Here is a 24,580-nt window from a genome sequence, read left to right on the forward strand (position 1 = left end):
AGCATGGTATTTGGTATATTACAGTTTTGTTTGTTGTTCTGTATTCATAGGTTTAGTATGTGATAAAATGGATCTAAGTGTATTTTGTGTTTTGAAAGATGTTCGTCTTATATTGTTTTCCTATCCTTCTTATTTTTTCCGAAACGCCTCGTATGTATGGAATTGTAAGTTGTATAATATATTGTATATTGTTATCATTGTGTCTATGATTTGGGGTTTGTATTTCGTTTAATGTTTTGTCAATAAAATATGGTGGATAGTCGTTTTTTATTAATGTATTTTTTATGTGGTTTATATCTCTGTTTAGTCAAATGACGTCTGAACATATTATTTTTTGTATTCATATTATGATATGTATAAGTGTTTTAAGCGTTGACCGCAGAACGATTGGTGTCTCCACCGTACATCACTTGAGACGTAAGGGGAAATCAAATCAGCCTTGTTTTCGTACATTAGGTTGCGTATCTTCCTAATTCTTTCAATCAACTGTTATACATTAACCGAGACATTAACTAACATCTACAGATGCCTGAGCAATAAATACATTTATTTATATTTGATTGGATTAGGACAGCCTATTTAACTTTGCACACATAGTATAATTTTTGCATTGTTAAAGTTTAAAGTCTACTCTGTAGCCTGTGTCCCATGAATGTTGACAAATTTTAGATTCGCAAAAATTTTCTTTTTTTAAAGGTACCGACACAAGAAGATAACATAGATTAAATGAAGCCATGCGGCTCTGACTAGTGTGCGCATCTTCATTGAAAGTAACAGAAACAATATTTTTCTTCGGTCGATGCGGCGCGTGCGGCTCTGGTCAGTGTACCTTAATAATCCTTTCGATCTTGAATTCGAACATTTGAAGGTGTATGTGTATGGCATTATAAGAAAACGGCGTCAAGTTGGTTTGGAAATGACGATCGATGATATTCCCAATTTTATTTTACATATCTTCTTTCTCTGCTTATTCATTAATGGATGTTTGCAACCACACTTTCCATGGCTTCCCTATCTCTGACTGTGTGGATCAACGTCTGTATGTTATTAATGCCTGTCCACTGTCTTATGTTCCGCAGCCACGACATTTTTCCGTCCCAAACCTCTTCTGCCCTCGATCTTGCCCTCGAGAAATGTGTATTTATGGTTACGCATGACGTGACCCAGATATGCGGTCTTTCTCCTTTTTATATGTTGAAGAGTTCACGTTCTCTATTAATACGTCTTACAAAGTACATCCTCGTTTCTTATCTTGGCCGTCCATGGTATCTTGAGGATTCTGCGGTATATCCACATTTCGAAAGCTTCCAGTCTGTTTGTGGCACTTGCTTTTAGTGTCCAACTCTCCACGCCGTAGAGGAGTACCGACCAGACGTAGCATTCCACAAATCTCAACCGAAGCTCAAGTTCGACACCGCTACAGGTGAAGACTTTTTTAAATTTCAGGAATGCGCCCCGGGCTTGCTCGATTCTGCACTTAATGGCCCTGTCAGATGACCAGTCCTCGTGAAGTCAAGCTCCCAGGTACTTGAATTTTTCGACCCGTTCTATGAATTTTCCTTCGTATGTTAAGCTGACATCTCTCAACTCATCCACTTCTCTCGTGATAACCATGAATTTTGTTTTCTTTGTGTTAATGGCAAGTCCCATTCTTTGACTACATTCTCCTACCATACTAACCAACTGTTGTAAATCATCCATGTTATCCGCAACCAAAACTGTGTCATCGGCATATCGTATGTTATTTATCCAGACTCTATTGACTCTAATTCCAATCTCCTTGTCCTCTAGCGACTCCTGATTTTACATAAAAAACGAGATATGAAATGATCTTAATTTCCAAGACAACTCTAATGTCGGAATCGTATGGTACTTATTTTACTGGTAATAGATAATTTTCATTTAATAAGAATTTGATACATTCTCAATTGTATATCTTTATTGTTTTGTCCTTTATACATATTATCAAATATCTATACAGGTAAAACAACACTTTACAGACAAGCTTCAGTGCCGCCACTGAGAATGCCATAGTACTCTTGCTGTTCCCTCTGACTTATGGTCTTTGCTTCACGTTAGTTTATGTTAACTGTCGACTGAATACCGGCGGGGTTAAATATTCTTTTCTGTCGATTGAAATTAAACATTAATTATAATGACACAAGTGAGAAAATTCGATGTATCATATCAACAAAGAAACTATCTTTATCTTAGTTAAATTGTTTTAAGAAGTAGTGTTTTTTTTTCGTTAAGAAATGAGTGTAGTTTATATTTACTTTTGTGAGCATGGAGTCGGTAAGCGATTACTTATTTTCTTTTTTAAAATAAAAAAAAAAACATAAACGATGATTTTGTTCTTAATTTTTAATGTTTGTGATTTTGTGTGAATACCTATTGTCTTTATTTTTCAAAGAAAGTATAGTGCGAATGTGGTAAGAGACCAGTATAAAAATTACAAAAAAAAACGTTTTAATATTGGCAGTTTTATTTATACCGGGTGCGTCTTAAAAGTTGCTCAACCTTATAACTTTATTTTTTTATAATTAATTTTTTTTGCATTTTGCAAAAATAGCATTTTAAATTTCAATCTAAAGCGTCATGGTTGTATTAAAACCACTAATTTTTCATCAATGATCCTGGGAAAAATAGATTTGATCGTCTAATATTTTTCGTGTCTAGTCCTGGCCGGTTATACGATGATGAAATTGTATTTTTAATCATAACTCAATTTTTTCAAATGGAACGAGGATGTCTCATTAGCATATTTGGAAAAAGCACTTTTTTTACCAATAATTTGGTACAACATACTTGGTATTTCGAGTCAAATTGTCGTTACATTATATTGGCCAGGGTTGGCATGATTTAAATCAAATGATTTAAATCATGATTTAAATCGTGATTTAAATCAAGTGATATTTTTAATTGTAATCATGTGATTTAAATAAAAAAAAATGTTTTTATTGAAACTTTATAATAAATCAAAAAGTAACTGTAAAAGTCATCAAAAAGGTGTCCTAGAAAACTAGAAAAAATATTTTTATAACAGATAATAAATCGAAAAATATGTAATTGTAAATGTTATAAAACTATATAAAAATATCTATTCATCAATTTAAATGCTAGATCGATCTTTAAAGTGATTTCGTGTGAATCCATTAGACCGCTAAACGCAGGGATTTATTTTAAAATTTATGTATAAGTGACAAAAATTCACTGTTCGAATACATATCATTCACAAAGTCTAGAGCAGAACTAGGTTCTTCTGATATAGAGACTGTATCTTCATTTCCGAGAATCTATAATAGTTGTCAGAAAATGTGTTATGTGTATATATTTTTTTTGAAACAGTTGTATGTTTGCAAATTCCTACCGACATTTTGATCTGCAGTAAGTACTTTACACTTTTGTGCTTTGACATAAGATCCTACATACTAATTTCATTCTTGACTTAAGGCTATTTCCGAACAATAGTGTATTGTTTTATTATGAAATTATACTTTTTAAAAATTATACTTTTTTTGACGATGCTGTATCTTTGAAGGACCATCGTAAAGCTATTCCGACGTTACAGGGAGGCACAAAAAGAACATTTTTACTCCTGATAGAGCATACTACTTCTTTTAAAATATTACAAATAATTTTTTAATCAATTTCAAACATTGCAAATAATATGAACAGTAATCGAGCAACAATTTGTACACTCGTTGAATTTGACACTTAATATCAATTTAATAATATATTTTTGTACTTTTGTGCGAGGCATAACAGACTTAACTTTTATGCCTAGGCGTTAAAATGACAAAAGTTAATATTTTTGAGATGTTTGAAAAAAAAATCCTTTTGATCTGAAGTGAGCGACTTTTTTGCGGAATATATTGGTGACCGATGTGGAAAAATGACACGCGCCGTAGAATTGTTAATGTTATCGGTATCGGGCAGATTTATAAAGATTTAGCCATTTAGGAGGGGACTTTAATCGGAAATAAGTCTTAGTCATTTGGAAATCCGATTTAAATATTGTTTTGAATTCAAATCAAAAAAATCTGATTTAAATAAAAAAAATTGATTTTTTCGATTTTTTTTAAAAAATCATCATTTTTTTCAACCCTGATTGTGGCCCTGTATAGACTGAAATTTAAAATATAGTTGACATATAATATGTTATTCTATTTAGAATGTCATTTACTAAGAAATAAGTAAAAAAATACCGACGGTACCATTTAAAAATCAAAAGTTTTAGTAATTTCCGGTGAAACAGGAAGTGACCGAAATTAATTGAATAGGTACGTGAAGCAATCCTGATTTATGTCATATGCTAACATACCAAACCTCGATTTTATATCTGAAAAAATAAAAAGTTATAGGGGTGAGCTACTTTTGAAAAACACACGGTATATGTTGGAAGGATACCGTGCGCTTTGTACATTTTATTATTGTATCAGTGTTTAAACTTTTTGTAATACCCTCTTATTTTTAGTTGTTTAGCCCTTCACATAATTATTTAAAGAGATATAAATGTAAATTAAAATATAAGTTAACGTTTGTGTGGATTTCGAACCGCGGTCCTCAGCCATGCAAAGACCGACTCAGACAGTGCTAAATCGACTCTAGTGCTACTCACGAGATATCCGATCTCATCCGGCCTCTAACCGGTATAAATGAACAGTGCACAATTCGTTTCATTTTTTTACTCTTTCCTTGGTACGTTCACCCGTCGAAATACCCACATCATCTAGCGTCGCTTAACTTCGGCGATCGATCGGGAATTAGTGTTTTGACATAGTTGGAACATTTACCCATTAAGAACACTAGAATATAGAATGAGTGAGAGGGGCGTAAATCACTGCTCCCTTAAATTTATATTTTTTTAATTTTTATATGGCTTCAAAAAAGGCGTCAGATTTGCATTAGCCAATTTGACGCCGCCTATGTCGAGAAGTTTTTGATTCTTAAGCTTCATTCAGAACCTCGCAATTAGTGGAATAAATTAGTGGTTTCAAGTACACTTTAGACTTTTTAGTTTACGATCATTCACAATGTTGAAAAAACACAATTAAAATGAATAGAATATCCTAGCAACAGCTTGCGTTAGTCTGTTGTATCCATAGAGAAAGCCTAATATTTAGCTTATAAAACAATCAACTCTTGATTTCTAACCACAATTTCTCTTGACGGAAGATAAATCAAACGCCAAAATGACATTTCTCGCAAAATTTGAAGTATAATTGGTAGAAAAGTTAAAAATTTGTCAATTTTTTCTACTAACTGAAAATGTCCACCACTAATTCTGACGTTCTGAATGCTTACATTGAAATTAAAGAAAGAAACTTCTACGCTAATTGAAACCACTAATTTATTCCACTAATTGCGAGGTTCTGAATGAAGCTTTAATTTTTGAACATTTGTATAGCAATACTGCTTTTGTGTATTGTTTAGTACTGGAGTATTATCTAACCAAGCTATAGAGTCTAACGAGTCAGGGAAGATTCTTGAGAGACGAAATCCAAAAAACAACGAAAAATTCTCGGAAAAATTAATTTTACTTGTGAATTAAAATGACAGACAATAATAATTGTCACTGTCATGTATTCTCTCGTTCGACAGACTTTAAAATATCTTTCTTTCTGAACTTGAGATTTACTGTTTATGACATACATAATATTATTTATTTTCTTTTGGATGTTTTTTTTTACTTGGTGATGTCATAGAGGACACGGACGCCACTGGACATAATATTAGACCAGATTTTTGGCCTACAGATTTAGTGTTTAATTCCAATATAAACTGTTATTGAAACGCGATAAACAAATATCGCATCGATGACATTTCCAATGAGAAAATTATAAACGATAATTGAAAAAATGTGTCAATGGCTGTGGGTAATAAAAATGTAAAGTAGTTAACTTCAATCATAAAAACCGATGTTCATATGTAGAATGTTAAATACCTATTAAGTTTGAGGAATTTGGACCATGAGTTATGGTAAAAATTATCCTTTTATTTTTCTGCTTGGGTATAAAATATCCAGGGCTAGGAAATAAAATAGACAGGGCTATATTAATTTAAATTTTTATTTGTATAGATAAGATCTGTTAATTTCAGGGCGCAATGATTTAAATCAACTTGATTTAAATCAACGGATTTTTTATTTTAATCATGGATTTAAATCAAAATAATCAACTTGTTTAAAAACTTATGATAAATCGAAAGATAACAGTAAAAATTATAAAAACTTTTCCTATCAAGCTATAAAAAGTATTCCAGTCTTAAATATACCCTATATCTATTCATCTAATGAGCACAAAGTTACACTTGCTCTTGTAACGTTTAAATACTTGAATAGATCGAAAAATAATTGTAAAAGTTATAACATATAACACATATCCCTTATATCTATTCATCTATTAAAATGTTGGGCCGATTTTTGAAGTTATTTCGTGTTTTTCCAGTCCATTACACTTCTAAATGAAAGAGATTTATTTTGAAATTGTGAAGTGCCAGAAATCCGGTATTTGAATACATTTAATGGGCAAACTTTAGTGCAGAACTAGTTTCTTCTGATGTCAGGTTATATTTTTATTCCCGAGGACTAATCAATATCAAAAGATAAACTAGAGTCAAGGCTGTTTTATACCTTTTTGAAACAGCTGAACGTTGTACAAGCTAACTTCCGCCTTCCTTAATTTATTTTCTAGTTCATTCCAAATTTCTACCGACATTTTGTTCTACAATAAGTACTTATGACAATAGATGGTACTAATTTTATTCTCGACTTAAGACAGTCATGACTATTTCCAGAAAAAATCTCAAAACTGCGACTTTGACTGATTTTGATGTTATTACAAATTTTGTTGCAAATATTATTCCTAATCTTTAATTGAAAGCCGCGTTTCGCTAGCAACTGTAATTTTGGAGTTTGGTTTGGATACGATTTTTTTTTAAATTTTTAACCCCCTCCCATACCCCCTTACCAACCCCCCACCCGATCAAAAACTAATGGCCAGATTCTCGGGTGCCACAGTATTTTTGTGCCAAATTTGGTTAAAATCGGTTTAGCGGTTTTTGAATTGTCGTGTTACAGATGGACACCATGAAAATATTTTGTATTTAGGTCATTTATGACCCAAATAACTCATTTTGAGTGAAATTAAAAAAATTAAAAAAAAATTTTTTTTTGTCGATCTTAATGCCTACCATACCTGTTGGTATGGCCGTCACTGCAAAATGCAGATAAAAATGAATTCGTAAATGTTTTAAATTGTGTTTTTAATTTGAATTTAGCGAAGGATAATGTGTCAAGGACAACTTCGGTCAACTTCTATTTATTATGCCGGTTCCACATTCTCGTCCGAATACGCTCGCTGTGTCTCGCCGAGCTTCTCGGCCGAGAAATTCGTGCTCGGGTACGACCATACACATTCTCGCTAAATTAGCGAATGTTTCAGTTGCAGTTGTGAACTCCCCCGGGAAATCCATCATCCGTGCGAGAACGCGAGACGAATTCTTTTTCATTATTCCACTCCATTTTGTTTATATCACAACACAACACAACCTCTGAACCCACCGAAATCTCGCGGTAATATGCGTATTAATGCGAGAACCCGAGAACGTACACTATTGTGCTCGCTCATCCTCGGTATTTTCGCGAGCACCTTTGACTCGGGCCCAAAAAACCGACGTTCGACCAATAACTAAAGAATCCAAGGACAAATAACACCCGAGAGCAAATTGTGACGATGACACCAAACAGTGCCGTGGCGCATATTTTTCTTAACCTAGCTGTTTGAAGCAATATTTATATTTTTTAATAATTGTTTTGACTACGCCTATGGTGTATCATCCTAATTAATTACGAAAAAAACGTATTAAAATGTTAACAAAAGGTACAAAACTAGTATCGACGTATAGCACATATCAAGTACATATAGATGTTAATTGAAATTGAAGAATAATTATCGAATTCAATAAGAAAACGCTAAAAAGTTGGAGTGGACCGTTTATTTACCTATGGAACGTAACTCCTGGCTCTTTGAGCTCTTTCTTATCGCTGCTGCTTTTACACTTGAAAGCTGAACAACTATAATAATCACCATTGTACTAAAGTTTATACAAAGTTTACTACACACAAACTATTAAAAATCGCTAAAATTGTCGCTGGTGACCAAATGATGATTGATTGTTTGCCACCAAAACAAAAAAAAAGGTCACAAATTCTCCTGCAGCCCGTATAGGGGCGTTACATGTCCTTATATTCTTTAGTCATTGCTTTCGACGGAGCACCGGCGATGCCGGGAAAGACAAGGCGAGGTAAAGCGAGCGGTTCCATCTACACACTCGTTCTCGGGCTTTCTCGCCGAGCAACAGCGAGAATGTGGAACCGGCATTAGGCTTAAATCTATAAAAAAAAACTCACATATTTCGCAATCGCTGCAACCATCAGAGACATTGGAAATGATAACACCACATATAAAACATAATTAACGTTATGATTTTTCACGCAGATACCTTGAAATTAAGTAAATATACATACAGGGTCCGGCAATAGTGCGTCGGGCATCTGTAGCTCCTAGAATAAAAAACTTGAGAATTTTGTTTAAGTGCAAACCTAAAGTATGTACCAGGATGTATTTCAGGAAAATATTTTAACTTCTATAGGGTGGCTCAAAAAGGTGTGAGTGGACCTGGATGATTTTTTTTAAATGGAACACCCTGTATATTATTGCATTTTTGGCTTTCTTTCTGGTCACTTTACATAATCCTAAGATATGAATAAATAAATTTCGATAGTTTCAGAGATATTAAAAAATAAATAAAAAATATATATTTTTCAGCCCTTCTTAAAAAAATTATTAAAAATACAAGAACTGTTCTGAAATCAAGACTATTTTAGGTATTTACTTTAGATGGTCTGTACTTACTTTGTTATAAATATGAAAATCGTAAATCATACAGGATGTTCAAAATTCTACGCCAAACTTTCTAAAATATAAAATAATTTTTCTTCGTTTTTTTAAATGGAACACCCTGTATATTATTTTTTCAGTAGACAGAATTAAAAAATGAACATTTTTTGTATTTAGAGTATTTCAAAAATTTTAACGGTTTCGCAGATATTTGCGGTTTTATATTTCATATGGCATTTTCCACAGTAAATTTTTATCAAAGCCACCCAATGATTTTTCTCTCGTATTTTACCATTGACAGCGCCATATGAAATAATACTGCGTGTATCTGCGAAACCGTTAAAAATTTTGAAATACTCTAAATACAAAAAATGTTCATTTTTTAACTCTCGATCTAATAAAAAAATAATAACCCTGTATATTTTTCAGTCCCATTTAAAAAAACAAAGAAAAAATATTTTATATTTTAGAAAGTTTGGCGTAGAATATTGAACACCCTGTATGATTTACGATTACCATATTTATAGCAAAGTAAGAACAGACCATCTAAAGTAAATACCTAATGTACTTTTGATTTCAGAACAGTTCCTGTATTTTTAATAATTTTTTAAGAAGGGCTGAAAAATATATATTTTTGATTTATTTTTTAATATCTCTGAAACTATCGAAATATATTTATTCATATCTTAGGGTTATGTAAAGTGATCAGAAAGGAAGCCAAAAATACATTTAAAAAAAATCATCCAGGTCCACTGACACATTTTTGAGCCACCCTATAGAAGTTTACATATTTTCCTGAAATACATCCTGGTACATACTTTAGATTTGCACTTAAACAAAATTCTCAAGTTTTTTATTCTAGGAGCTACAGATGCCCGACGCACTATTGCCGGACCCTGTATACGAACATAAACATTTCCAATGTTAAAAGTAAAGTTCAGTTTTCCTCCTGTTTAAACCTCCAATTATATAAAATAATACTCGGCCGATAGAAACCTCTTGGTATGTAATGCCGAGATCGTTGAGCCATGAGTTTTACCAGTAATGTAACTGTTAACTGTAGAAATTAATAGATACGAAAACAGTACGTTGACATCTATAGATTGCAATGTATAGGCTACGAAATTTTACCAGCTTTTCGAGGAAAGAAATCTGTATTATTATTTTCCAAAAGAGATAACAGTAGACAGTTGAAATGACCTTAACTGTATGTGAGTATTTGTGAGTTGCGGACATACTGCAGGTTTTAACTTTTTTACATTTTGCAGCTTATTGACACAAATGAGATGAAATTGACTTTTAGGGCCAGTTTTATAGGTACGGGTTAATATTGAGGTATCCTTGAGGCTTTCTACCAAAGTCAGTTTATGGGTTGCGGTAGTAAACTGCAATCTAAAGTTTAAATCAGCTAGTTGGAGGGTGCACAGGATCAGGTTAAACTTCAATAATTTTGTATTTCATGTACCTATATGCCGACTGATTATTGGCTTGTTTTCATCTCATCCATTTAATTTGAATTTATTGACATGGAGGAAATATTTGAATTTTGATGAATTATTTTAACTTTTTACACATTTCAAACTATTATAGAAGAAACATATAGGTACCTATAAAGAATACCCATTTACGCCGCCAACAAACTCAATGCAAATGATAATGATGCTAAAACAAGACAAAGTTTCAAAAGAAAATATTGATAAATGAGTTTCTCATGAAGTTAGCTACCCTTATTTAACTTACACGTATAAAATAGAATTAAACAAAAAATCTCCAGTTTAAACTAAAATTTAAACTTTAGTTTAAGCTTAAGTTTTACCAGAAGGCATCAGACTGTGCTTTATCAGTAAATTTTTAAAACTACAGTGCAACCTCTGTAATCGGAACAACTAATTGTAACGACCTATTCCGATTAACAAATATTGTGGAAAAAAATATTTTTATTTATGTAATAATATTACATCATACATGTATTATTATCATAAGTACAAGATCTTTTGTCGACGAACTTTTAAAAGGACTTGTAATTCTCTGTTGTTTTTTTTTAATACAGCTTGCTTAAGAGGCTCTTTTAGTAAAATAGTATGATGCTTTGGAATCATATTCTGCAATGCCCAAGCTATACAGGTACACAAAAGCTGATATTAGAGTTCCTCATGTTTAATCATTCGCCAGCTACAATCAACTGATAAATATTGAACCGCGTTCATTTATGGAAAAAAATACCCAGGGTTTTTTAAGTAATGAACCCACCACAGAGGTTACGATATTATTTGAACAGTTTTTTAAATCTTTGAAGCCACCGTTTGTGGTGTAGGTAGTTTTTGACCTCGCTTTTTTAAGTTCCAACGTTATATGGGTTGTTTCAACAATTTCAACATTATCTTTCGATTTCTAATGAAAGTACTGATTTTCGAGACTGATGATCATCAGGCGTAGATATTAAAGATCAGAAGTGAACTGATTTATCCATTCAAGTTCAATTGTTACTCAAAGTGTTACTCAAAGAAGGAGGAATACGAAAGACAGAGCAAGGAAACACCGTGCATGGTGTCTCCTGCTACGTAAATTACAAGTCTTTAATTAATAATAATTTTTTTTTAGTTCCGACTATAACATCGCAATTGGGGTGTTCCGATTATCCAGAAATCTTCCTGTCGTGTTAAGCCACACCCAAAATTCCAAACACACGTGCTTTGATTATGGTTTGATTAAGGTTTGCAGAGCTTCAGCGTTTGCCATAAAATAGCCAGCAATTTGTTACAAAACCATATATATTATATATCTCTGTAATCAAAAAACTTCAATCTATTTCCGTATTGTAACGGAATTTTAAATTATATCTTTATTTTCGAGAAAATTTAGTCCAAACATAAGGAATATTTTGTTGATGTTTGACCATCAAAACCTTAAAAATAAAGAAGTTATATAAAAATGTACTACAATACGGATATAGTATAATCCTTTATCTACAATTTCCTTCTTCATTTTTGTAAAAATACCTAGCTAGTTAGTACCTAAAACGTTAAATGCCCAACGCTTTTTTTGCTACTTTTTCGTACTAGTGAAATGGGCTCTTAAGCTGTTTCCTATAAATAACAGTAAATACATCTCCTCTATATCCGCTTGTGCATGCTATCAACCCAGCGTGTTTATTACAGTTGTTTTTTTATTTAACAAGAACACATCAACACACTTTTTTCCGATGTTATTTATTAGACAGAAACTTAGTTTAAGGCAAATTCAATAAATCCAGGTTCTTCTAAACAGCCGACTTAGTCGCTGAAGCAAGAAAGGCAGACATAAATATCTCTGAAATAGTTTATACTGACTGTCTGAGCTCGGCAAAGGAAATATTAGAGGCTGGCCATGTGGTTCGAGGGGTGCGCCCATCAGGATGTTTAAAACGAACGGTTGTGTACCTAACGTGTTTGTCTATTTGGGCTGTATCGGCTGTCAATATGACTTGGTGGGTAGCGGCTGGTAAAGATTGTACAGGGTGTCCCATTTTCGTGTGTTTTATCGGGTTTCTCGTTTATGAATATCACTTTCCTACTTTTTTATGGAACCAAAGATGCTATAGACACAGATTTGTCATTTGTGTTTTAGTTCGTTTAGTAGAAAACTGATGTAAGAAACATTTCCAAAGTAAAAGACGCGGTTTCAGTCCGTGTGATGCAATTCGAGTTTGTTTTCGGAACTGAAAACATGTTTCTGTTTTTGTAAACAAAACTAGTTGTAATTAAGTCCGTTTAGTGAAAATCCACCTTAAAATAATGATGGAGGAATAATAAATAATGGAAAATCAAATAAAAAGATACAAAAATGGACTTGGCAGGACTACTTCAACTAGATTTGGTCCATTCATCTATTAGTCATTTTACTCCATCATATTTCAATTTCAATTGGTGTGCTCGCCTAATACAATTGTTGATTGAAGAAATAAGAAGATGCGCGACCTTATGGGCGATTTCGTGGCACAAAACCTGTCCGAGATGTAGCTGGCGTTACCGTTAATCTGTCCAAGAATTCGGAGGTTTATTTTAGCTCTGCGCCGCTGCGCGCTAATGATCGTTTACAGCGCAGCGGATAAAGAATACTGTACCCACAAAACACATACACAAGAAGAAGTGCGAGCGCCTTGCTAAATATTGGAAAGTGAAATTGACGTTTAAATTTGACACTGTTGACAAGTCTACTGCTACTAGCGCCCCCAATTTCGCTTGTAGGAACTACGGACTAAATTGTCACGCATGGCGGGAAGTTTAAAAAAATAAAAATGTTTTTTCTTCATTTATTTTTAATTATGACATACACAAAAACACAAAAAATACACCATTTTTTAAAAATATGTTTAATATCAATATCAAATATACAACAGAAATTAATTTCACCACAATAAATTAATAAAATTAAAAGAATAATGTTACAAGTAGATCAAGAGACAAAATTAATTATAACAAAACTGAAAAAAATGGCGTCATAGATGGCTTAGAAATAAAAGATATATCATAATTTTGAAAGTAAAATTATATGGGAAATGTCTTCGATCATCATTTTTAAGCCAACTGGACGATTATTTCAAACATACAAGCTGAGTTCGTTCATAGTGCTCTGAGAAATCTAGATAAACAAAGAATAATAAATTAAAAGTATTCCAGGGGAAAAGAGAGGAAAAACCTGTATCGTCTCTGATATCTGTCAGGGTATTGTTGAAAGTGTCATCTTTTTGCTCGAAGTTTTCAGGTCGATCAAAAAGATGACATTTACAACAATACTTTGCTGTAACTTTCACAAATATCAGAGAGAGTACATACAGGTATTGCCTCTCTTTTCCTCTGGGATGCTTTATATCTGTTGTTCTTTGTTTATCTATATTTCTCAGAGCATAATGCCGAACACGACTACAGTATATAATAATTTCAATATCCGAAGTGGAAAGAAAAAAGATCACCTTTCTGTTTTGTACTATGGTCCCTTTCTTCCGATGGCTCATCTCGTTGATATTTAGGAAGGATAAATAGGAAGGAAAATATAAAATTCAATTTGATTTGATGATCCTTTTCTGTCACCTAAAATCAGGAGAACGACAATGAGCATGTTAAGATGAAAAAAAAATTATCAACACTTACCTACACGTTAGTCCGAGGAGTTTTATTAAAAACCTATATATTTGCCTAAATAATTTATGTATTAAATTTGCAAAGCAAAATGCAGCGTGTAAACAAAAGAAATAAAATGGCGACAAGTCAACGTCAACGACCCGACAAGGAGAAAAGTGGTGTTCGAATAACAAATTATGGGTCACCAAAAATTGTTTTTGTCTCCTTTCAACGCACACTTTAGAAAGAAAAAGAGATGAACTGGAATACTGAAAGAACGTCAAGGTTTTATCTGTCACTCTTGTCAATAATTTATCGGTAAGGAAGATTCCTAGAAAATCGCTTGTAGTCAAGTTTTCAACCATTGCCAGTTCTCCCATAAGAAGTGTCATTCACCTGACTGTACCATAGTTGTTACGTGTAGAGTCAGAGAATAGGTACATTAAAGAAATGCTAACTTCATGTTAAAAAATGGAAACAGACGCCACCTGGTGTCGCCTGGCAGTACTAGCTAAATTGAGGGGAATTGGAGGGGCGGGGCTTAAAAGAGGGGAAATTTTTAAAAAAATATTTTTATAAGTATCACTGACTTACTGTTTAAAGTTAATAAACATATTTTTTATTACTTTTATATAAATTAATGTATTAAAAAATATGTCTATTAACTTTATACAGCAAAGCAATGATATTATTAAAGACTTATTATTTTCAGAGAAAATTCATAGTAAATAAATTACACATTATTATACTAAACAGTATCATTTATTTGTTAGAGCTGCGATTTATATTACAATAATATTGAAATATATATATTTTTTTAACAATGAAAAAGAATATCACGGAACCTGAAAAAGAAAGATGATCAATTAATGACTTAAATTAGTTCAAAATACATTTTGCAAATAACTAGTGAATTGGAAAGATAAACATACTATTAAAAAGACATTTTAGAAGTATGTTATCATCTATTTGCTGATAATACATAAGTATATAATAGGTAAATAACATGCATAAGGCACTATGATACAACTACCTGTATCATGATAACACACTAATATCACAAAAAATATATGCTAATTTAAATTCCTTTAATGATCTAATGAAACACTATCTAGCCTCAATGCATGCCATTCCAAAGGCAAAAAAAACTGTTATACCAAATAAATATAAGCTGAATAAAACATAAACCAAGCCAACGTGCATAAACAACCAAAAAATGCATCAAAAAATACTTTTATCAGATCATACCCTTGGATATATTATGTATTTTATATATCGCACATCCCGTTCAAAAGTTTACTAACTCAAAATAGAGAATATAGAGAACATTGTCAGGAGAAGTAAAAGAAAATTTAAGTTAAAGCAATATGCTCCTTTTTGCATATTAATGGCCAAATAATGTAATGTTGATTTAATAAAAATTTAACTGGCATCCTTCTGAGGTATAAATCAGATTAAAAGGACATTGTTTTTGTAATAATTGTTTGTTCTGTAAACATTTTTTGAAGACAATACAGTTTTGAACGGGCTGTGCGATATAAACAAGGATCTTACTATTATTTGAGGTTATAAAGTATTTAAATAATATAAAACATAATCAAAATCATTTTTCATCATAAATTATAGAGGTACTTACGTGTTTTGATATTATTATCAGGAAATAATACGTTTAATTAAACAGGTACGCTGCCAGGCAAGTTCTATCGGCGGGTCTTTGCAAGAGTTGAAATCTAAAAATACAAAAATACGTTTACATCTTAGTTGTATTTACGAATAAAGTATTTGTGTGTAATTTCTGACTTACCAGTTAACTGAATAATCGCATTAAATACATCCAAATGGTAATTTAATATTGTAAAAAAGCAAAATTGTTTTAAATCACTTGCCAGGACAGCCCAGCCAGCTTCTTTGTTGACAAAATGGCCGCGGTATCATGATTTAAGCTTGTGATTTAAGCAATGTGAGTGACAAAGAAAGCCAATGCCTGGCAGATGTTGCTTTCTTTGTCGTTGGTCCTGGCACGTTTAAATTTGACTGTTGCCTGTTTTCCCATACAAGTGACACCCCCGTGTGTAGAGTGATTGCCGGAGACAGTGTTGTCAGAACTACTGATTAATCCGTAGATATACGGATTTTGGGTACAGTTTGTTAATATTACGGATTTTCTAACATTCAACAATTTAAAATAATATTATATGATTAGACAAAGAACGGCGTCAGAGTTGGCTTGGAAATGAAGGTCGCTCTTATTTCATATGTAAAATATTATGGTAAATTTTAATAATCGTCATTTCCAAGCCAACTAAACGACTTTTTTCGATCATACGACATATTCAGTACCTATAAAAGAATTTTTATTTTTGTTGTTTATATATGTTTAACACGAATAAATTTTCAATGCATAAACACGAATTTTTCATCCAAAGATATTTTCGTCAAACGTATTACAGATATTACACATTTTAATATGGCAACACTGCCGCTTTAAGATCCACACCGTCTTCGATATGTCTTCGCTAGCCAAATTAGAGAAAATAAGTGTTCTATGCGTTGACCGCAGAACGATTGGTGTCTCCACCGTACAGCACTTGAGACATAAGGGGAAATCAAATCAGCCTTGTCACGAATTCGCCCATTAAGTTGCATATCTTTCCAATTAATGATACAATTCTATTTTCACCTGATTGAGTCTTAACCCTGCCTACTTCGCGTTGAATCCGGTCAACAGCATATTTATTATCTTCCAAATTTTATTGGATAACTCGTAGTTGGCTGATATGAAAAAGTGAAAACAAAACTCCAACAAGGCGATATAAAAAACATCAACTTGCTTCAATGAAATGCACAGTAGGTACTAAATTTCCTTTATTTTTTAAGCAATAAAATGCGCATGTCATACGTTGACTGATTTATACGAATATAAATCTTTTATTCGCGTCAGCTTTATCTTGCCTAACAATATAGTTATTTCCAATGCAATTTTTTTTGCAGATGATACTGACGTATTACTTATACCGGGTGATGCATCGTCGCACACTGGGGCAGAATTGGCAATTTATATACAATAAGTATTAAAAACTAAATCTTCCTAATTCAGATGAAATTAATGTATTGTTGTAGGCTATATGCCGCTGAATATTATATAATAATATAGGCGCTGAATCGACAGTGGTTGCTTAGAAATAGTCTTTGTTTTTGCGTGTCAACTAAAATTTTTTCGATTTTCTTGAGCCGGCCTTTCAATTTACTCCTATTTTATATTTCATTTTCTAATAATAAGTTTATATTTATTTTAATAGCGGCATTGTTATTCTCTCGCATCGGGTAAGTAAATTAATATTCCTCTGGTTTTGATCTATATTACGCGATTATTCGAAGACACAAGAAAGTTGAAATAATGTAAGCCAAAAATTTGTATCCACTTAATTAAATTTGAAAATCGCAAAGTAGTTTAGTTATGAATCTTCGTACATCCGCCTGATTTTGACATATATTATTTTTCCTCCATTCAAACAATTTAATATTATAACGAAAATTTTTGCCCGTTCTTGCCCCATTGAAAATTATTTTAAGTTTAATGAACCTATGAATAGTCGAAAAATTGATCATAAATTATCGGTAAATTTATTCTCGCTAAGTTTTCTTCGGCAAGTATTGACATTTCTCTGCTATTTTCTTCTGGATATATGGTATAAAAATGGAAAATGGATGAAATACTATATTACGTAATGAGTACTGTAAAAAATATATTACGGGCGAATAGAAAAGTTGCACACAAGGCGTGTGATGATGGGTGTAGTATTGTATAAGCGCATTACTATATTTCTGCAACAAGATTTACGTACTAAACTTTACCTACGACCACAAATACTGCAAAAACATTTTCGTTATTAAGGTTTTTTAAATGTTTGGTATACAGGGTTGCACCTCTCATACTACTCATACTACACGGAAGCTCCAAGAAGAATGTCTGAATGAATGTTTACATTGAAATGCAATTTTGTAAGCAAATTAAGTCAATTTAGAGCATTTTTTAAAAATATATACAGTTCTACAAGGTGTCCCCAAAAAAAGTTACACATCAAAGTTGTATTTTTTGTAACGGAACACCCTATGCAGGGTCTACCAGAAATAAGTGCAAGTGTTTTAAGGAGTGATAGATCTCGATAAAAGAAACATGTTTTCTCTTTATCATTTTTCAAATAAGTCTAAAATAACGGAGTTATTTTAATTTGAAAATTTCAAAAAAAAATATTTTTTGCTAAAATTTTGAGAACCTCTGGATCTTTTCTGGATTTTCTTTCTTGTAAATTTAATCTACTGCCTTTGTTGCCAGATTATCAGAAATTATGTTTTTGACTAAAAACTAAAAAAATTTCCAAAAATTTCAAATTTTAATTTTTTTTTTTGCGAAAAAAACCTCATAGGCATGTTTCTGGGGTTGAACTATACTACCAGTTATAATACTTGAGGTGAGTTTCATTAGAGAAGCATGAGACTAAAAAGTAAGGTTTTTGATATATTTAACATTTTCTAAAAATATAGACTACATTTTAAACTTCAGTAAATTCTACCTAAATTGGAATTTCTAGTTTAATATATAGTGAAAATAACTAAATGAAGTGATTTTTTTTGTTTACCCGTCCTGTATAACAGTTACACTGCTAAGCAATAGCCATTTTTTGATAAAAGTCACTTTATAACCTGCTGAAATTAAAGTAATAAAAATATCTAAACTTTCGAAAAATAAAGTGATTTTTTTTGTCGAGCCACCCTGTATAATAGTCATACCGCTAAGCAATACCCATTTTTTGATAAAAGTCACTTTATAACCTGCTGAAATGAAAGTAATAAAAATATCTAAACTTTCGAAAAATAAAGTAATTTTTTTGTTGACCCACCCTGTATAATAGTCATACCGCTAAGCAATAACCATTTTTTGATAAAAGTCACTTTATAACATGTTAATTATTCATAAAATATATGCGCACTATCACCCAAACTTCTTCGACATATTTAGCGAATCCTGCCCCACTGTGCGTCGTTAGAAACAGGAAATCCCATGCAAATTTTGAACTGTTCAAATATTGCCTATCCTACTAATTTTACAGCTAAGTCGTAAATAGGGTTTTTAAGGTCTGCCTATGCAGAATACACCTGCCAAATTTGAACAATTTTGGACAAGCGATATTAAGTAATTTAAGAAAAACTGCATCTATTTTTAAGTTAAATCTGAACAGGTGACAATGCAAAATCAGTCAAATGCAGTCAAATGTCATACCTTAAGTTGTCAACCTATGATTTAATCGTTGTCAAATGTAATTTGTTATGCTGTCTCAGGGGCGGGAAAGTGAAATAGCAAAAGCGGTTCCACCGTTTCCACGGAAATTTCAAATAAAATAGTTCCAGCCTTAGGCGCTAGGTGGTAGTGCAATTAATTTTTAGGTTACAAAGTTGCTACTAGTTATTGCCAGATGGCGTTAAATCAGATTTTTTTTGTAGTTTCCATAGTTTCCAACGGCCATTGTCATACTATTGTCAAATTCTCAAAAAATATTGTCGTTTTCATATGGTTTTCATAGCGCCAATCATAATATTATCAAATGATTATCAAAACGTTTTTCAAACTATAATTTGTTTATATGTGTTTTAATTAGACAATTCCTTTTGTTTGTGGCCCTAAAAATATAATGTAAGTCTTTTATTTTTGCCATCATTTAAGTACCTATTTATATTTACTCCATTTACAAAACTTTTGGGCGTATTACGTTGGTTTTGTTTTATTATAATAAACGATGTTTAAATATTTGACTTATAAATAAAAACTTTAAATAATAAATAATATTTATTATATGTTTGGCTTTAATTTTATTTAATAATTCTATAAATTATACTGTTAAATCTTATTTTTTGCACATCACAACGATACTTGTTATTAGTATTGTTGAATTTGTGTAAAAAATAAGATTTAATAATCAAATTTAATTATTTTAGAGCAAAATTCAATAAATACGCTCATTTAAAAAGCCCGCGCTTCGATCCATTTAAAACAAGCCCTACTCAATAGATGGCGCCACTTCTGTAGGACCATTTTTCAGTATGGCAGAGTCCATTGTTTTTCTAGCTAGGTATATTCTTTGATGCTGTCTATGCTACTATACGTCCCTGAGATGTAGTTTTGTAATTTAAAACTGGTTATATGAGGCAAAATATATCCTCCTATAATGAGACAAAAGCCATGCAAAAGTTTATAAAGTTAGAACATATAATTTGACATATGTTTGACATTGGCAAAATTATGGGACAACTTAAGGTACGTTGGCATTTGCCTGGTTTTGCATTGTTACCTGTTCAGTTTTAAATAGATGCAGTTTTTCTTAAATTACTTAAAATCGGCTTGTCCAAAATTGTTCAAACTTGGCATGTGTATTCCGCATAGACAGACCTTTAGAAAAGTAATTTACGACTTAGCTGTAAAAATAAAAGGGAGCCAATATTGTTGCATGGTTGCAAAGTTGTATGGAATTTCCTGTTTCCAACGACGATGCACCATCCGGCATGTAGTAAGTACCGTATGATCAAAAAAAAAACGGCGTCCAGTTGGCTGGGAAATGAACATCGATGACATTTTCCATATAAATTTACATATAAAATGACAGCGATCTTCATTCCATAGCCATCGCTGACGCCGTTTTTTCTCGATCATACGGTAGCATATAAGTAGTAACAAACATATTGTACAGGGTGTTTTAAAAAACATGTATCATCTCTCGTGGGGAGATTCCTCACGTAAAAATAAGATTTATTTTTCATATCAACATATTTCCGATTCTGCTTTGTTTCGTAGCTACAGGGTGTTAACGTCTTAATAATCCCTCGATTTATTATAATCTCCTTCCAAGTACTTTTAGTGATTCGAATGAAATTTTGAGGGTAAAAGTTACTATAAAGGTACGCGCACATTGACCAGAGCCGCACTCGCCGCACGAATCGCACTTTTTTTTCTTGTCGCGCACACTGACCCGTACCGAACGCGCCGCATTATTCGCGGTCATTTTGTTTCTTTTTTCTCCTACTACACCCGTATTTGCCAATCGAATTTCTCATCAGTCGCTTCCGGAGTCGTCTCTGCGGTGATAAACGTGTTTTTTAATATTTCTCGACAATAAATGACAACGAACAAGAAATAATTATGAGCTCCTTGCTAATAGAAGAAGAAATCACGAGAAAGAATCGAAAGTTATTGGTTCACAATATTTGCAAAAATCCACATTATTTCCATATTTAATTGAGGATGAACTAAAATTTTTTCAATATGAGCCATGAAAAATTTGCGAACTTTCTTAGCATATTGAATTTCTAATCTCCTCTTCGGCTACGTAGAGTGGAAGGAATTGCGTGTGACGTCAGCAGCACTAGCCGCATCAAATACGTTTAAAATAAAGTATACGGAGGGTACCGCTTAATTCCTGTCCCGATGTTGAAGGATGGCTATAGAATTTCAATGCATTTCCTACATAAGTCTATCCTTGTATTGTAGGAGGTTTGACTAAACAAGGATGAACCTATGTCTTGAAACTCTTGAAACATTCGACTCGATTTTCTGTCCTCCTTCAATACTGGGACGTAAATCCTCTCATTGCTCTTATGGGGAGGCCGTCGTATATATTATTTAAACGTATTTGAGCCGCATTTACTGAAAATCATTCTGGCCCAACAATGCTGGCCGCATTTTCGTCGATGCGATTCGTGCGGCTCTGGCTACCTTCATTGAAAGTAATACAAACAATATTTTTTTCGGTCGATGCGGCGCGTAAGTGCTACATATTTTATGCTAAAGTAGTGTCGATAAATTCACAAAGGTTATCACTAGAATATTTTTCAAAAAAAAATATTTTGATATCAATATTTTATAGGCCGTTTAATGCCAATTAAAAGTTATCTCTTGATATTTTGCCGAATTCGGCCTCCGTGATGAGAATAACACAATTTTATAAAATTCACAATTAATAAAATTAAAATAAAAATAAGTCATTAACTTATATTTTACCTAATTTATTATTAAATATTATTACTTTTGTTTGTTGTTATTACTATTAGTCCAACCTATACAGCAATTTCAAATAAAAAAATAATGGTATTTAAGATAATAAAATTACAAAAAACTAAATTAAAACCTAATTTTAAAAAGTTTTAACATCCTGTAACTCTAAAACTATGCCATACCCACATTTATAGTTTATAGGAACTTATTTTCGTATTTTTTGATGAGGAACCAATGAGTACTTATTTAAAACTTTCGCAATGATATTAAGTTTTTTTAAACGTTGCTATAGACTTGGACCAAGGCAAATTAATAAAATTGCGTTTATCTCATCAATGAGACCGAAATGGACAAAATATCAAGAGACAACTTTTAATCGGCATTAAACTGCTTACTCTATTTCACTAGCAAGAGAAAAAAGAGTCAGTGGCGTACATGCTTTTTTAGACAAATATTTCACTGATAACCCATATGCACGTCCCTGGTGAATATGACGTCACTTTTTTAGCTTTAAAATACGTCGCATTTATAAGTAACGCTAGGAAGTTCCAAATCAAGTGCTGGGAAGAAAGGAAGGAAAAAAAATAAATCGAAAAAATATTAAGACTTTAACACCCTGTAGCTACGAAACAAAGCAGAATCGGACCTATGTTGATATGAAAAATAAATCTTAGAATAAATAAAAAATAAATCTTCTTTATCGACGAGAGATGGCACATTTTATATTATTTGTATTTGTTTATTGAAACACCCTGTCTAGTAAGGATAATTCTCATAATTTTGAAAAATTCGTTTTTAAGTATTTTCAAAACTGCATAACTTGAACATTTCAATTCCATTCAATTCAATTCACAATGTCTTTATTAAGTATACAGGGTGGTCCGAACTGTATTCCGGAAACTTTGTCAGCGTATTTTGCAGATAAAAATAGGTAAAAAAGTTCTTATAAATGTATGTCCTAAAATGCTCAGTTTCGGAGATACAGGGTGTACAAGTTTCATATTTATTTCGATTTTTTCTAAATAATTTATGAAGTAACGTCAATATTTGGATGAAAATTGGTATCTGGGAGTTTTTTGACATGATAAATTTGATTTTGATGTCAATATGACTCCTACGTGTAGAGGGCGCCACCTAATATTTTTAAACTGGTTTGAAGAGTAATAACTTTTCGTCCGTACCTATATAAAATTAGTGAGTAGAAAAATATAAATTTACGACGTTTTTTACTTAAAAAATGTCTTTTGGTAAAAATCGCTACAAGTAATGGTTCCCGAGAAATATTGACGTTACTTCAGAAATTATTTGGAAAAAATCGAAATAAGAATGATACTTCTACACCCTGTATCTCCGAAACTAAGCATTTTAGGACATACATTTCTGTGGTTATTTGCCAAAAGCTGATATGTCACTTTTCATCAATGTTGACATTTTTTGTGTTTGGCAAAACATGATATCTCAATATTCAAAAATAAGCACGCATCTAATGTGGTCATTACTTGATATCTGTTTTAACTCTGTTTCAGTTTTGGGCGAAACCTGTTATGTTATACATACATGCAAAATGACGAAAATCGACATATCAGCTTTTGGCAAATAACCACAGATTTATACGGACTTTTTTACTTATTTTTATCTGCGGAATATGCTGGCGAAGTTTCCGGAATATTTATAAACCCGGAATATTAACTAACAAACTGTGGTATAAGGTATACATATAGGTTTCCCAACCCGTCCTCTATTCTAGAGGACACTTCTCTTTTTGATCGTACTGTTGTTCTCTTTTCTCTTAAGTATTGAAAAATCCTCTTTTTTACACACCAAACTCTAAATCTAAAAAATAACTAACATTTATTGACAACGTAAAAGAAAACCCACAAATTATTGAGTTTACCCTACATTAAATTGACACTGATGAACCGGAATTTAAGTTAGCCATATTATTCTCTTATCACGCACCACTTAAGTTTGTTGATATGCTCCTTCCTTAATCTTTTTATTTAAAGGGACTTTTGTCTGAAAGGTATCGTTACTTCTCGCAGAATATACAGGTATATCACGAGTTACGTAAGTAGTAAATGCGGTTATTTAATGACGTTTCGATGTTTCCATCATCGCCCCGGGGCCTTCTCTAAGTAAATCCTCTCTTAGGCCGAGCAGTAGAATCTGCCCAGTCTGCCAGAGCCAAGCCAAGAGATTATACAACGAGATAATAAAAGTAGTTGTCGGTGGATTAAGGAAAGAATACGAGGTAACTGGTTTTAAAGTAGGTGAGTTTATCGTCTGCAGAATTTCATATCTGTGTCAGTCCGAGCATTAACCGTATACCGGTTGTCCGGAATAAAATAAGACGACGGACGCGCGGCTAACGATTACGCGTAAAAAACAAATAAATAAAACGGTAGGAATGTGACAGTTACGCGAGTTCAGAGCGATAGATAATATTTCCCGTGTTTCTATCATTATTGAAAGAAAAATACCAAGGAAGGGTTCAAATACTCTAACGACGGTAATGTCGTCATTGAAACCGCTTG

General features: G+C 32.4%; 1 protein-coding gene across 1 annotated transcript in view; it reads left to right on the forward strand.

Moving 5' to 3' along the window:
* The window catches only part of LOC115880798 (spectrin beta chain, non-erythrocytic 2), a 180,430-nt gene that overhangs the window by 12,524 nt on the left and 143,326 nt on the right, over window positions 1-24,580 (forward strand). The gene's annotated exons all lie outside the window — the stretch shown is intronic.

Source organism: Sitophilus oryzae, unplaced genomic scaffold, assembly GCF_002938485.1.
Source record: "Sitophilus oryzae breed Bouriz unplaced genomic scaffold, Soryzae_2.0 scaffold_165_pilon_pilon, whole genome shotgun sequence".
In the NCBI taxonomy this organism is placed as follows: domain Eukaryota; kingdom Metazoa; phylum Arthropoda; class Insecta; order Coleoptera; family Curculionidae; genus Sitophilus; species Sitophilus oryzae.